Genomic DNA, 12,753 nt, shown 5'->3' on the forward strand with positions numbered 1-12,753 from the left:
CTAAATGTTTTTGAACATATAGAATACATCTTCATTAGATCAATCTTGTTATTGTGTTGTTAGCAACACAATACATGAATTTTTTTGTTCTTGTTAGTTACTGAGTATTAAAGGAAGTCATTAAAATCTTACACTGTGATCATGGATTTTTTTCCTTCTGGTTTTGTCAGTTTTTACTGTATGTATTTTGAGACTGTGTTATTAGATGCATAGAAGTTTAGCATTGTTTTGTCTTGCTGACTAATGTCTTATGTAATAATTCTCTTTTCAGCTAAAAACAAACTGTCTTTATTTTATTTCATTTGATAGTTGTATAATCATGTCAACTTTTTGTTTTGTTGATATTTGTGGGTGTTTTCCATCTTTTTTCTTTCAACTGTGTCTGTGTTCCTTTTTTTCTTTTTATTATTTATTTATTTATTGGTCTTTTTGTCTTTTTAGGGCTGCACCCTACATTTATGGAGGTTTCCAGGCTAGGGGTCCAATTGGAGCTGTAGCCGCTGGTCTATGCCACAGCCACAGCAACACAGGATCCAAGCCGCATCTGCCACCTATACCACAGCTCATGGCAACTCCAGATCCTTAACCCACTGAGTGGGGCCACGATCGAACCTGCATCTTCATGGATGCTAGTCAGATTCGCTAACTGCTGAGTCACAAGGGGACCTCCTCTTTTTCTTTTTAAATTGAAATATAATTGATTTACAATTTTGTGTTATTTTCTAATGTATTGCAAAGTGATTCAGATATGTATGTGTATAAATATATTCATTTTCATCTTCTTTTCCACTATGGTTTATTACAGGATATTGATTGTAGTTGCCTGTGCTATGCAGTAGGACCTTGTTTATCTTCTATGTCCTTTTATTTATTTTTTATTTATTTATTTTTTCTTTTGTAAATTATAGTCTATAGTTTGTACTTTATATACTCTGGTAACATGATTTTTTTCAATTAAAAGTATGCATACAATGTAGAGAAGATCACCAAAGCCAAAAATATGTATAGTTTTGAAGATTGCAGTGAATGTGTAATTAGTTGGAAACATTCAGCTTCTCTGCAGGATCCAGTCTTCCAGTCCATTAACATGGTATATATGTCCTTTAACTTAGGCCGTTGTAATAGGTCCCAATGAAGTTAATACATTTCTCTGAAGAGATCAAGAACTTCTTCTTAGATTTATTCCTAGAACTTACATATTTTTTGTAATTATCAATGAAGTGTTTGTCTCTAAAATGTCATTGTCTTTTTTTATTGTTATTTTAGAATCTCAATTCTGTCTCTTCAGCAACTTCACTCATTCTTCTCTATGCCTCTTTCCTAATATATAAACACATACAAAGTTTTCTTCATGTGTTCAAAAGAAAATTTCTCACTTGGTTTCATATCCCCCTTTAGTGAAAACATTTTTTTTTTTTGCTTTTTAGGGCCACACCCATGGTATATGGAAGTTCCCAGGCTAGGGGCTGAATCAGAGCTACAGCTGCCAGCCTCTGCCACAGCCACAGCAACTCGGGATTTTATCTTTTTTTTTTTTTGGTCTTTTTGCTATTTCTTGGGCCGCTCCTGCGGCATATGGAGGTTCCCAGGCTAGGGGTCTAATCCGAGCTGTAGCTGCTGGCCTACGCCAGAGCCACAGCAACGCGGGATCTGAGCTGCGTCTGCAACCTACACCACAGCTCACGGCAACGCCAGATCGTTAACCCACTGAGCAAGGGCAGGGATTGAACCCGCAACCTCATGGTTCCTAGTTGGATTCTTAACCACCGTGCCACCACGGGAACTCCCGGGATTTTATTTCTATAATCCAACTGTGTGCTCTTTCTTTGTCAGGCTATTGCCCTTTCTCATCCCTGTTATTTATGCATCTACTATCTCTCATATTTCTTCATCTATTACCCCTTTAGTTATCACCTTCCTTCTCTCCTCTCCTTTACCTGTTATCCTAAAAACATTATCTGTATTTCCTTCTCTTCTTTTTAACTTCTATTTAATTTTTTAGATTCCTTTATGAATTGTGTCAGTGTTACTATTTATTTTAGAAAAGGTAGGAAATTCAGAAAAAAAGGAAAAGGAAAAAGCTACCTAAATTCATACTCAGATCCAATTTTTATCCTCTTAGATTTTTTTTTTGTGTGTATGTGCATATGTACAGTCCCATAAAATTAAGATAGTAATAAACATGCTGGTCTGTATCTTGCTTTTCTTATCAGTAATTGTGAACACATTTCCATGTCAGTAAATAGAGCTTTGAATCACCATTTAATCATAGCATAGTATATTCTTATAAATTTGCTAAAACTTATTTAAACAGTATTGAATTATTGCAGTTTAGTTTGTTTCCAGTTATGTCTTCCTATTATAAATAATGCAGCCCAGAGACATATTTTTACAGAAATTTATGCCTTTTTGTTTATTTGCTTAGGATAAATTCATAAGATGTGAAATTTTTTGATCTAAGAATATGACTTTTTTAAAAAAATTTTTTACATGTTACACATTTAACTCCTCCACATACAGAAAAATTATAGTTGTTAACCTTCACATCAGCAGTAATTGTCAGTGGAAATTTTTACCATACCTTTGCCAACACCAACTGTCTTTGCTCATCAGGTATGCAGAATACCTTGCTGTTATTTTAACCTGCGTTTCATTACTTCTACTGTATTTGAAAATATTTTCATGTGCTATTTGGTCATTGTTTCTCCTCTTGTGAATGCCATATTCTGTTCTTTACCATTTTTTTTTTTCTGTTTAAAGTTTCAGTATTTTAATTATTTGTAAGAACTCCTGTATTGGAGAGAATAAGACTTTATTCTCTATTTTAAAAACAATATTACCAGTTTACTATGTATATTTAACTTGGTGATGGCATAGATGTTTTCGGTTTTTATATAACAAAGTGTATTAGAAGTTTGTTAGGTTTTTCTTGATATTCTTTAAGAAAATAATTGCAATTCAAAATTATATACGTATGTATTTATGTTTTCTGGTACTTTGAAAATTTAATAAATATCTTTAATTCATATGGAAATTAATTTAGTATAATAAATGACATGGTATCTACTTTTTTTTCTAACATGTTAACCAGTTAACTTAAATCATGTTTACCTAAAATGCTACCTTTATCATATACTGAATTATTATATGCAGTTACTATGTACACTCAACTATATTAGCTCTATGCCCTTGACTGTTACTTAACCTCTGAACTTTTCTTTCCTCATCTGTAAAATGGAGATAATAAAGCTATAAATTTATTGCAAGCACTAAATATGAGTCATAAAATAAAATACTAATATGAATAAAATAGGAGCTCCCATCATGGCTCAGTGGTAACAAACCCTACTAGTATCCATGAGGATGTATGTTCAATCCCTGACCCTACTCAGTGGGTTAAGGATCTGGTGTTGCCATTAGCTGTGGTGTAGGTTGCAGACATGGCTCAGATCCTGAATTGCTGTGGCTGTGGTGTAGGCCAGCAGCTACAGCTCTGGTTCAACCCCTAGCCTTGGAACTTCCATTTGCCACAGGTGTGGCCCTAAAAAGAAAAAAAAAAAGCAAATATGAATAAAATACATGTCATTTAACATGACCCACAGGATGTGCCCTATAAATGAGTTATTATTGTTACTTGTTTTTATAGCTTTGATGAATCTATTTTCTTATCAGAACCATAACTTTTATTATTAGTGCTATGTAATAAATTTTAATATCTGATAGGCAAATTTTCCAACTCCATGATTCTTTGAAGCCTAGGATTCATCTTCATCTGTTAAAATTTCATCTGTCTTTATTTACTATTTATACTCTCTAAGCTATATAGATACCAGATGCTTTAAATATTGTTCTTTATTTTTTTGGTTTTTCCTGAGAAAAATTACTAGATGTCTTATTTTTCTTAGAAAAATTGCTAGGTATGTTGTCTTCTCTAGTTAACTTTTGTTTCTAGTGCTATAGGTTCTTAAATTTATAGAATATTTTATTCATATATTTTCAGAGACTTAATATGAGAATTAAGAAGTTTGGTACAATTACAAATGAAGAATTCAGAAAATCACCAGGAAACTCTTGGTAATTCCTGCTTTTCTAATTTAAATAAAGTCTTTTTTTTTAATTCAAAATCTAAAATATTTTCTACATTAATTTCATAATTAGAAATTTCTCAGAGCTTTTCTTTATTTTTCCTTTAAAGCTTCAGATTCAATATGTCAACTGGTATGTACTGCCACTATTAAAAGTATTGCATAAGTGCTTATAAATATGCTTTTAAACATGTGTAGGACATAAACACTGTTGTCACCTGGAAAAAAAAAAAAAGCACAACTTAAAAGTTGAGAATTATGTCTTATTTGGCAGTCAAAATCAAGGACTTAAGCCTCGGACATGGCCTCTCAGATAGCTCTGAGAAATTACTCCAAAGAGGCAAGGGAGGAGCCAGGATAGTAAGGAGTTTTTGCAATGAAGATCAGGTAGTCACAATATCAAAAGATTACATTAATTAAAGAAAACCAGATTCCTCAAGTTTCTATGTGTGGGAAGATGCATGAGTCTGGGCACACTGAAATCATTTCTTTGATATACACTTCAGCTCTCTGGTTGCAGTATTCTGTGCTTTGTCGTCCTGAGTTGCACCATTGCAAGGTGGCTGCAGCAGCTGACTGCTTGATGGTGGGCATCCTGTTTCTATCCAGAGTTCTCTCAGGGATCAATGTCAGGGAGGCTGTACTAATAATGGTGGCTTGATGGCTACAAAATCCTTTATTTACTGATATGGCAGGCAACATTTTTTTAATGATGCTATAATGGATATCACAATTAGACTTTTTTGATCAACTATGTAAAACCTATCCTTCAGTGTTCAACTTTTGCTTTTTTTTTCCATGAATCAAAATTTTTGTTTGAAGGTAGCCAATAGAAAAGTTATCAATTTTTACCTCACAGCTTAGCAGCATATATTTTCTTCTCCTTTCATTGTTTAAATGCATCAAATAAAAATGATTCTGGAGTTCCCATGGTGGCTCAGTGGTAGTGAGTCTGACTAAGAACCGTGAGGTTGTATGTTTGATCCCTGGCCTTGCTCAGTGGGTTAAGGATCCGGCATTGCCATGAGCTATGGTATAGGTGGCAGACGCGGCTTGGATCTGGCGTTGCTGTGGTTGTGGCATAGGCCAGCAGCTACAGCTCCAGTTAGACCCCTAGCCTGGGAGCCTCCATGTGCTGTGGGTGCAGCCCTAAAAAAAAAAAAAAGATACTTTATTAATGATCTCTTAAGAAGCTGATGAGATAAACTAAAGAGAAAGAAATGAACAATTGGGAGTTCCCGTCGTGGCGCAGTGGTTAACGAATCCGACTAGGAACCATGAGGTTGCGGGTTCGGTCCCTGCCCTTGCTCAGTGGGTTAACAATCTGGCGTTGCTGTGAGCTGTGGTGTAGGTTGCAGACGCGGCTCGGATCTCGCGTTACTGTGGCTCTGGTGTAGGCCTGGGGCTACAGCTCCGATTAGACCCCTAGAGTAGCTCGGATTAGACCCCTAGCCTGGGAACCTCCATATACCGCGGAGTGGCCCAAAAAATAGCAAAAAGACAAAAAAAAAAAAAAAAAAAAAAGAAAAGAAATGAACAATTGGAAGATGAAGAAGGATGGCAATATGGATTTGACAGGATAGATATTAGAAGATATTTTTATTATAGTTGATTTACAATGTTCTGTCAATTTCTACTGTACAGCAAAGTGACCCAATTATAGATACATTCTTTTTTTCACATTATCCTCCATCATGTTTCATCACAAATGATTAGATATAGTTCCCTGTGCTGTACAGCAGGATCTCATTGCTTATACATTCCAAATGCAATAGTTTGCATCTATAAATTGCAAACTCCCAGTCCATCCCACCCCTCCCCAACCCTTTGGCAACCACAGGTCTGTTCTCCAAGTACCTGAGTTAGTTTCCTTTCTGTAGTTCATTCATGCCATATATTAGATTTGAGATATAAGTGATATCATATGGTATTTGTCTTTCTCTTTCTGACTTACTTCACTCAGTATGAGTGTTCCTGGTTCCATCCATGTTACTGCAATTGGCATTATTTTGTTCTTTTTTATGGCTGAGCAATGTCCCATTGTGTATATGTACCACATCTTCTTAATCCATTCATCTGTCATTGGACATTTAGGTGTTTCCATGTCTTAGCTGTTGTGAATAGTGCTGCATTGAACATAGGGATGCATGTTATCTTTTTCAAAGAAAGCTTTGTCTGGATAAATGCCCAGGAGTAGGATTGCTGGATCATATGGTAGTTCTATATTTAGTTTTCTGAGGTACCTCCATACTGTTTTCCCTGGCGGTTGTACCAGTTTACAGTCCCACCAACACTGTAGGAGGGTTGCCTTTTCTCCACAACCTCTCCAGTATTTGTTATTTGTAGACTGACTAATGATGGCCATTCTGACTGGTATGAGGTGGTACCTCATTGTAGTTTTGATTTGCATTTCTCTGATAATTAATGATGTAGAGCATTTTTTCATGTGCCTATTGGCCATCTGTATGTCTTTGGAGAAAGGTCTATTTAGGTCATCTGCCCATTTTTCAGTTGGTTTTTTTGTTTTTTTTTTTGCTTTTGAATTGTATGAGTTGTCTGTATATTTTGGAGATTAGGCCCTTGTCAGTTGCATCATTTGAAACTATTGTCTCCTATTACATAGGTTGTCTTTTTGTGTTTTTTTTTTAATAGTTTCCTTTGCTGTGCAAAAGCTTTTAAGTTTGATTAGAGCCCATTGATTTATTTTTGTTTTTGTTTCTATTGCTTTGGGAAACTGACCTAAGAAAACACTTGTAAAGTTGATGTCAGAATGTTTTACCTATGTTCTCTTCTAGGAGTTTTATGGTGTCTCATCTTAAGTCTTTAAGCCATTTCGAGTTTATTTTTGTGCGTGAAATGAGGGTGTGTTCTAGTTTCATTGATTTTCATGCAGCTAATTTTCCCATCACCAATTGCTGAAAAGACTGTCTTTTCCCCATTTTACATTCTTGCATCCTTTGTCGAAGATTAATTGACCATAGGTGTCTGGGATTATTTCTGGGTTCTCTATTCTGTTGCATTGGTCTGTCTGTTTTTGTATCAGTACCACACTGACTTGATAATTGTAGCTTTGTGGTATTGCCTAAGGTCTGGGAGAGTTATGCTTCATGCTTGGTTTTTGTTCCTCGGGATTGCTTTGGCAATTCTGGGTCTTTTATGGTTCCATATAAATTTTTAGATTGTTTGTTGTAGTTCTGTGAAAAATGTCATGGGTAATTTGATAGGGATTGCATTGAATCTGTAGATTGCTTTGGGTAATTTGGCCATTTTTACTATATTAATTCTTCCAGTCCAGGAGCATGGAATATCTTTCCATTTCTCTGAACTCTTTAATTTCCTTGATTAATGTTTTATAGTTCTCAGCATATAATTCTTTCACCTCTTTGGTCAGGTTTATTTCTAGGTATTTAATTTTTGGGGGTGTGATTTTAAAAGGTATTGTATTTTTATATTTCATTTCTAATATTTTATTGTAGTATACAGAAATGCAACCAATTTCTGGATGTTGATCATGTCTCCTGCTACTTTTCTAAATTCATTGATAAGTTTGAGTAGTTTTTGTGCAGAGTCCTTAGGATTTTCTATGTATAATATTATGTCATCTGCATAGAGTAACAATTTTACTTCTTCTCTTCCAATTTGGATAACTTTTATTTCTTTTGCTTGTCAGATTGCTATGGATAGGACTTCAAATACTACATTAAATAAAAGAGTGGGCATCTTTGTCTTATTCCAGATTTAGCAGGAAGGCTTTCAGCTTTTCTCCAATGAGTTATCATATTGGCTATGGGTTTGTCATAAATGGCTTTGATTATGTTAAGGTATGTTCCCTCTATACCTACTCTGATAAGAGTTTTTATTGTGAATGGATGTTGGATTTTGTCAAATGCTTTTTCTGCATATATGGAGATGATCATGTGGTTTTTTATTTCTCTTTTGTTAATGTGTATGATGTTGATTGGTTTGCATATGTTAAACTATCCTTGTGAACTTGGGTGAATTCCACTTGGTCGTGGCATACGATCTTTTTTATATGTTGTTGGATTCAGTTGGCTAAAATTATGTTGAGAATTTTTGCATCTATATTCCTCAAAGATATTGGCCTATAGTTTTCTTTTTCTTTGTCTGGTTTTGGTATTAGTGTGATGGTGGCTTCATAGAATGTCTTTGGGAGTGTTCCTTCTTTAATCTTTTGGAAAAGTTTAAGAAGGATGGGTATATAAGTTCTTCTTTGTATGTTTGGTAGAATTCACTTGTGAAACCACCTGGTCCTTTTTGTATGGAGTGTTTTTATTACATATTTATTTTCAGTTATCAGTCTATTCAATTGATCTATTTCTTCTTCTTCTTTGTGTGTGTGTGTGTGTGTGTGTGTGTGTGTGTGTGTGTGTTTAAGGCTGCACTCATGGAATATGGAGCTTCCCAGGATAGGGGTAGAATCAGAGCTGTAGCTGCAGCCTATGCCACAGCCACAGCAACTGCCAGATCCAAGCTGCATCTGCAACTTATATGACAACTCATTGCAACACTGGATCTTTAATCTACTGATCAAGGTCAAGGGATCAAACCTGTATCCTCATGGATACTAGTCAGGTTCATTAAACACTGAGCCATGATGGGAACTCCTGATCTACTTCTTCTTGATTCAGTTTTGGTGGGCTGTATGTGTCTAGAAAATTGTCTGTTTCTTCTAGGTTGTCAGATTTGTTGGCATATAATTGTTCATTGTATTCTCTTATTTTTTTGTATTTCTGCAGTATCCATTGAGATTTCTCTTTTTTCATTTCTTATTTTGTTTATTTGAGTTTTTTCTTTCTTCTTGGTGAGACTGGCTAAAAGTTTATCAATTTTGTTTACCCTTTCAAAGTACCAGCTCTTAGTTTTATTGATTTTGTCTATTGTTTTTTTGAATCTCTTATTGATTTCCTCTCATCTTTATGATTTCCATCCTTTGGCTGACTTTAGGTTTCATTTATTCTTCTTTTTCTAATTCATTTAGGTGGTGGATTAAGTTGTCAATTTGAGATTTTTCTTCTTTTTTGAGGAAGACCTGTATTGCTATGAACTTCCCTCTAAGAACTGCTTTTGCAGCATCCCATAAATTTTGAATGGTTGTTGTGTTTTCATTATCATTTGTCTCAAGGTATTTTTTAAATTTCCCTTTTAATCTCCTCATTGAGTCATTGGTTTTTTAATAGCATGTTGTTTAGTCTCCATGTAGTCAGTTTTTTCTCTTTTCTTTCCTGTGGTTGATTTCTAGTTTCATGCCATTGTGGTCAGAGAAAATAATTGAAATAATTTCTATACTCTTTAATTTGTTGAGGTTATTTTTGTGCCCTAGTAATGGTCAATCCTTGGAACTGTCCCATGTGCACTTGAAAGGAATGTATGTTCTGATTCTTTTGCATGTAATCTCCTGAAAATATCAATTAAGTTTAACTTTTTTATTGTGTCATTTAGGATCTTTGTTGCCTTAGTGATTTTCTCTCTAGAGTATCTGTACATTGATGTGAGTAGGATGTTAAAGTCTCTTACTGTTATTGTTATTCCCGTCAATTTCTCCTTTTATGTCTGTTAGTATTTGTTGTGTGTATTTGGGTGCTCCTATATTGGGGGCATATATATTGATGAGTGTAATATCCTCTTCTTGAATTGATCTCTTTATCATTAAATAGTGTCCTTTTTTGTCTTTATGGCCTTTGTTTTAATGTATATTTTCTCTGATATGAGTATTGCAACTCCTCCTTTCCTGTCTTTTACATTCTCATGAAATACCTTTTGCCATCCCCTGACTTTCAGTTTATATGTGTCCTTTTTCCTAAGGTGAGTCTCTTGTAGGCAGCATATTGCAGGCTCTATTTTTTATCCAGTCTGTCACTCTTATGTCTTTTGATTTGAGCATTAAGTCCATTGACATTTAAGGTAATTATTGATAAGTACATATTTATTACTTTTTTTTTTCATTTTTAGGGCCACACCCACAGCACATGGAGGTTTCCAGGCCAGGGGTCCAATCGGAGCTACAGCTGTTGGCCCACACCATAGCCACAGCAACTCAGGATCCAAGACACTTCTGCGACCTATACCACAGTTCATGGCAATGCCAGATCCTTAACCCACTGAGTAGGGTCAGGAATTGAACCCTCAACCTCTTGGTTCCTAGTTGGATTCCTTTCTGCTGCACCATGACGGGAACTCCACCATTTTAAACCTTGTTTTTCAGTTGATTCTATGTTTCCACTTTATTCTTTTCTTTTTTTGGTTGGTTGATTTTCTTTTCTTTTATGATTGTATCCTCTTCTTTTTAATGTTTGTGAATGTAATGTTTGGTTTTGATTTCTGGTTGCCCTATTTTTCAAGTATGTTAAACCCTTCCTATATATGCATGCTTTAGCCTGATAGTCATATGGGCTCAAACACATTCTAGAAAAAGAGAGTCTAGATTTTCTGACTTTCCTTCCCCACATTTTATGATTTTAAAGTCCTTTTTTAACATCTTCATGTTTGTCCTTTTGCTGTTCCTTGTGTTTATCATCACTATTATGATAGGTTTTTTTTTTCCTTTTAGATCTGCATACTGGCTTATTTAAATGATTGATTTCCAACTGTGATTTCCTCCATAATATTTCTTCCAACTTCTTTTTTATTTAGAGGATCACTTTCAGTGTTTCTTTAAAAATGGGTTTAGTATTGCTATACTCTTTCAGTATTTGTTCGTTGGAGAAATTCTATATTTCTCTTTCTATTTTAAATGATATTCTTGCTGGATAGAGTATTCTAGGCTGCAAATTTTTCCCTTTTATAACGTCAAATATATCTTGCCACTATCTTCTGGCCCATAGTGTTTCTGTAGAGAAATTGGCTGATAGCCTTATGGGAGTTCCCTTATAATTAACTCTTTGTTTTTCTCTTACTACCTTTAGAACCCTCTCTTTAAGTTTTGCCATTTTTATTACACAATGTCTTGATGTGGGCCTATTTGGGTTCAACTTTTTTGGGGCCTTCTGTGCTTCCTATATTTTGATGTCTGTTTCCTTTAGATATGGAAAGTTTTCAGCTATAATTCCTTCAATTTTTTTTCATAATCTGTGATTTTGTTTTTAATTCTTAAGCCTTGTGATCAGATAATTTACAAATCTGTGCTGATGGTATAGCTCCCCTACTTTAAATCTTCCATGAGTTGGTAAAAGCACCATTATCAGTCACACATATTCAGTAGTTCTGTAGTTGTGTTTTTGAATACCTATTTAAAAGACAGTCCTGAATCCTAACAGGCTGACTTTGTAAGAATTCACAAGCGAAGTTTGCTAACATATCCTGTTACAGTGAATTTTAAAAGTATCTGATCTTAATGATCATCTAAAAATTTAACAAATGCTAAATATTCTTTATTTGATGCTGTACATAAACCACTAAAACACCTTTCAATAAGTAAATGGCATTATTTTAGATACAGAGAATTTTAATGAAACTGGCATAGTTGAGACCAAAAAGATAAAGTGGACATTTTCAGTTTACCTTCAGCTCATGCCTTAACAGGCTAGTGAACACAACTTGAAACACAGGTGAATCTTGCTCTATTTATGAGACAGTGAAGGAATTGTCTCAGTATTTCAATATATTAATATAACCAGTTATAGGAAAATAAATATAAAGCCAATCTCCTATAGGTTTTAAGATAGTCGCCATTTTCCTGAAAAGCTTAACATTCCATATTCAAGTTTAATCATCTCTGTTGACAGGAAAAACAGTGATATTACTTGTTGAACTGGGATTATTATTAAAATTCAAAAAGCTGACCATATTCATTTAGTCACCAACCAATCTTATTTAAATCAGGACTTCTCAACAGAAACATTCCATCAGCCATACATGATCTGAATTCTAGTGTGTGAGATTAATTTAAATATGGTACACATATAAAAGTCATGAGACATTTCGGTCTTGTAATAAATAAGGTGGTGGCCAAATTTTACTCATTGAGCCACCAAGTCTTCCCTTTCTCCCTTCTTCTTAATGTCTGCGAAGATCATTTTTGTTCCAGGAATGTACTTCTTGGGAATCTCCAGGTACTCCATCAGTGTCTCCTCTCCCCAGGTGATGCCTTTGTTCATTTTGTGTAAGTGAATCCAGGAGTCTGGCCTGTCTTCTGCCCAAACAGACCAGAGAGATTTGGACCAGTCTTGTGCTTGCCTCCCTTTTCTGCAATATGGCACTGGGCACACTTCTGAACAAAAATCTCCTTGCCCTTCTCAACATCGCCCATTTTAAAATTGTTTCTTTAGCCAAGTGCCTCACACAAGTAGCCACTCACAAGCTGGATGTCCTGCTCTCTAACCCTTTTCTTTTTTGTCTCCTTCTGGGATCCCTATTATGTGTAGAATGGCCTGCTTTATATCATCCCTTTGATCTCTTATGTTGCTTTCATGTTTTTTCATTAGGTTTTCTGTCTGCTGTCCTGATTGGGTGATTTCCATTATTCTGTTTTCCAAGTCACACATTTGTTCCTCTGCATTATTTGTTCTGCTCTTCAGTGCCTTTAACTCAGCTCGTGTCTCTGAATGAATTTTGTAATTTTCTTGGCTCCTTTTATATTTTTAGTTCCTTTCTAAAGTAATCTGCATTACTGTTCATATCTGCTCTTCATTCCTTCATATTCACTCTTAAT

At 34.9% G+C, this 12,753-nt stretch overlaps 1 protein-coding gene and 1 pseudogene across 7 annotated transcripts in view; one reads left to right on the forward strand and one right to left on the reverse strand.

Moving 5' to 3' along the window:
* PMS1 (PMS1 homolog 1, mismatch repair system component) overlaps positions 1-12,753 on the forward strand; it is a 249,331-nt gene that overhangs the window by 147,580 nt on the left and 88,998 nt on the right. For 2 of the 7 annotated variants that reach the window (XR_014829386.1, XR_014829391.1), the window contains one exon: positions 4,001-4,074. The exons of 1 other annotated variant lie outside the window; for it this stretch is intronic. The gene's annotated coding sequence lies outside the window, so the exon portion shown is untranslated. Of the gene's footprint in view, positions 1-441; positions 3,053-4,000; positions 4,075-4,195; positions 4,219-7,755; positions 9,779-12,753 lie in introns of those variants that run through there. 4 more of the 7 variants (XR_014829384.1, XR_014829387.1, XR_014829383.1 and 1 more) reach the window with 4 other exon arrangements.
* Positions 12,062-12,351, reverse strand: LOC146396045 (cytochrome c pseudogene; annotated as a pseudogene).

Source organism: Sus scrofa, chromosome 15 (genome assembly GCF_054392235.1).
Source record: "Sus scrofa isolate SSC_HxYL_T2T_F1_AM1 chromosome 15, Sscrofa_HxYL_maternal_Yorkshire_Landrace_v2.0, whole genome shotgun sequence".
Taxonomy (NCBI): Eukaryota; Metazoa; Chordata; class Mammalia; order Artiodactyla; family Suidae; genus Sus; species Sus scrofa.